Source organism: Mustela nigripes, chromosome X, assembly GCF_022355385.1.
Source record: "Mustela nigripes isolate SB6536 chromosome X, MUSNIG.SB6536, whole genome shotgun sequence".
NCBI classification, from domain to species: Eukaryota; Metazoa; Chordata; class Mammalia; order Carnivora; family Mustelidae; genus Mustela; species Mustela nigripes.
Genome location: NC_081575.1, coordinates 24,856,124 through 24,860,082, shown reverse-complemented (window position 1 = coordinate 24,860,082; position 3,959 = coordinate 24,856,124). Strand labels below are relative to the sequence as shown.

Below are 3,959 nucleotides of genomic sequence, written 5' to 3'. Positions count from 1 at the left end.
CTGTGCAATTTATCCATTTAATCATATTGATGAGGAACGTCTTGTCTATATCATTAACATAACAGGGGTTATTTAACATTCCATCCATGTTTGAAGTAGCAAATAGGAATTCTTTCAGGAGCCTGGGCACATTCTGATCATGAGAAGAGATCTCCTTCTCCCCCCAGTCCCATTTAGATGATCATCTGTGTTGGTTAATTTTGTGTCAGTTTGGCTAGGCTGTTATTCAGTCAAACACTATCTAGTTTTTGCTGTGAAGGTATTTTCCCTATGTAGTTAACAGCTGCAATCATTTGACTTTAATTAAAGGATATTACCCTTGATAATATAGATCTCATCCAACCAGTTTAAGACCTTAAGAGCAAAACCAGGTTTCTTGGAGAAAAAGAAATCCTACCTCAGGACTGCAGAATTAATTCTCATTTGTGTTTCCAATTAGGTGGTCTGCCTGATAGCTTTCATACTTGCCAGTTCCTATAATTGTATAAGCCAATCCCTTAGAAATAAATCATATATTTTGTATATGATATATTTGTATTTTATATATTTTACATATGATATATATGTATATGTGTATATGTATGTATATGTGCATGTATATATGTATGTACAAATTATATATTTGTATCTATATCTATATCATCTATATTTATATCTATGTATATATATATAGTTTCCCTATTCAGTTTTTCTGGAAAATCCTCATTGATACACCATCCTTACCCCTACGTTTTTAAATGAAGTTAAAACTAAGTAGAATATAAGTATTATAATGGGAGCTATCAGTAAAATTGCATATGATAATCTTCTCTTTGTACTCTTCAGCCTTGTCATCAGTTTGGTGGAAAGCTGGTCAATGAAATTAGGAAAGCTATTTTCAAAAGTGCATGAAGTAGAAAAGTCTTAATTTAATATTTCCTGGTTCTAATTAGAATGATTGATGGAGGTGTTGCATAATCATATAGAACTGGTCAGAATTAGAAGTGCCTTTCCTCTGAAGGTCAAGTGGCCTACAAGTGGGAAAATATAAATTCTCTCAAAATCCTTAAATATTTTTAAGATATATATATTTCTAATATCACTGTCTATACTATACATACCAGAATTGACACTTTTTGTAATGATGAATATGTGGCTACTGAGCACTAAAAATGCAGATAGTATGATGGAGAAGCTAAATTTTAAATTTTACTCATTTTGATCAATTTAAATGTAAATATAGTATAAGGACATGTGACTTGTGGCTACTATATAGGATGGTATAGACTTTATTATATGTATTTTAAATATGAACCTTAAGTTTAAGTAAAAAAACAAACATTTGTGGTGTCATAGTAAATGGAGTCATATAGTTATTGTGTACTCAGTCCGTTTCTTATGTCACTTAAAATGTAAATTTCCATGATTATGTTTTCTGAAAATAGTATGAAAAAACATGTAGTATTTTATTCTATTTTATTTATTTTTCTTTTTATCATTAAAAGTTTGCTTTAATGGGTCTCAAAATCCTGTGACAGATTTTTGGTCATTTCCATTAAAAAGTACTGATTTTAAAAACCAATAACTTAAAACACACACACACACAAATGGTCCACAAATATTCTCCTTTTATTTTGAAGATTTTACAATGCATTGTTCTAATTAACCAGTCTTTTACTATTAAATTTAATGACCAATTGACATGAACTGTTATGCGACCATTCTTTCACCACTGATTAAGACTGTGGTGGCAGATATTGGGGTTAATATTCATTTAGTCTTCTGAGCTTTCTGGGCAGACTTGGTGACCTTGCTAGTGTCAGCTGTCTTCTTGTTCACTGCTTTGATGACACCCACAACAACTGTTGGTCTCATATCACAAACAGAAAAATGACACAGAGGAGGATAGTCAGAGATGCTCTCAACACACATGGACCTTGCCAGGGAACATATCAATGATAGCAGCATCATCAGATTTAAAGAACATGGGGCCACCTTCTGGCTTTTTTCCAGAACAATGATCAATCTTCTTCATCTCAGCAAACTTGCAAGCAATGTGAGCTGTATAACAATCCAACACAGGTACATATCCAGCACTGATGGTTCAGGATAATCACCTGAGCTGTGAAGCCAGATGCTTCCATTGGTGGGTCATTTTTGCTGTCATCAACCACATTACCATGATGAATATCTTTGACAATTGGGTTCTTGTCATTGTCCCCACAAACAGCCTCACTCAAGCTTAATGGTACATTTCAACACACTTGACTACAGTTTTAGCACTGACTGGTGCAAAGGTGAACACCAGGCTGGGTTTAAGAACACCAGTCTCCACTCAAACCACACAGGCAGTACCAATACCACCAATTTTGTAGATGTCCTAGAGAAGCGGATACAAGGGCTTTTCAGCTGGATGAGTTGATGGCAGAATGCAATTCAGAGCTTTGAGCAGCATGGTTCCACTGGCATTGCCACCTTTATAGGCAAATTTCCAACCATTGAACCAAGGCATGTTAGTATTTGTCTCCAGCATGTTGTCACCATTCCAACCAGAAATTAGTACAGATGCTACGGTGTCAGGGTTGCAGCCAATTGTCTTAATGTAGGTGCTGACTTCCTTAACAATTTCCTTATATCTCTTCTAGCTGTAGGGTGGCTCAGTTGAATCAATACTGTTAACACCAATAATTAGTTGTTTCACATCCAGTGTGTAAGCCAGAAGGGCATGTTCACAGGTCTTACCATTCTTGGAGACCTGCTTCAAATTCACAACATCAGCAGCAGCAATCAGGACATCACATTCAGCCTGAGATGTGCCTGTAATCACGTTTTTGATAAAGTCTCTGTGTCCTGAAGCATCAATGATGGTCACATCATACTTGCTGTTTTCAAATTTCCAGAGGGAGATATCAATGTTGATACCATGTTCACATTCAATTTTCAGTTTATCCAAGACCCAGTCATACTTCCCATCTCAACAGCTTCCTTCTCAAATTTTACAGTAGTCCTTCTGTTGATCCCATCACATTTGTAGATCAGATCACCAATAGGGATAAACTTGCTCAAATCCTTGTGTCCAAGGATGGCAATATTGATATGAGCTTTTTTCTTTTTCATTTTGGTTTAGGTTTAGTGATAGTTTACATGACACCTGTGTTCTGGCAGCAAATCCATTGTGAAAAAAGGAAACATATTATTTTATAAAAGGTTTTATTGACAACATGAATTTTTTTAATTTAAATTCCATTACCCAACATATAGTACATTATTAGTTTCAGATGTAGAGTTCAATAATTCATCAGTTGCTCATAACACCCAGTGCTTATCACAACATTTTGTACAGCATTTGAAATGTACATTTGGTAGTAAGAAATAGATTTTATCATTTAATAATTTTATTTTGCTAGTGTCAATTGTCATTCATCTACATGATGGCATTCTTTCCATAGAGAATTCCTTTGAGATATACACACAAAGTTAGCTTTTTGTTTGAGTTAACTTTTACTTAGAATATTTTTTATGTCTGAGATTACACTCATCCAAAATAAATGAGTGTATCTTGTCATATCTAGGTTTTACAAACAATTATGCATGCATAACAATTTCAGTGCTAAATATACATGACAATTAGAATTTTGGGGAAGTATGTAGTACAAAATAATAAACCTTTATTTAGTCTAAGGAAAGGGGGCTTAAGCATGTCAGAGTCATTCAAAATCTGATCTATTCTTTTACTAAGGATAACCTTCAAAGCAACTTCTTACAAGGTGTACTTTGGGCCTTTGAGTATAACCATAAACTCTCTTCTTTCATATTTTCTCATTTGGAAGTGAGTCTCCCAGATTAGCCATATTGCCACAGTAGAGATGTTGAGCATTTATGAAGAAATAGCTTTCCCAAAAGTTGTCTGTGTAAGTCTACTACAAATTAAATTATAGAGGAACGTTTACATTGAAAATCTTCTGAACCAATGAAAAAGC

The 3,959-nt window shown here is 34.3% G+C and overlaps 1 pseudogene; it reads right to left on the bottom strand.

Moving 5' to 3' along the window:
- Positions 1-1,749: 1,749 nt before the first annotated feature.
- Positions 1,750-3,096, bottom strand: LOC132006863 (elongation factor 1-alpha 1-like; annotated as a pseudogene).
- Between the last annotated feature and the right edge of the window lie 863 nt (positions 3,097-3,959).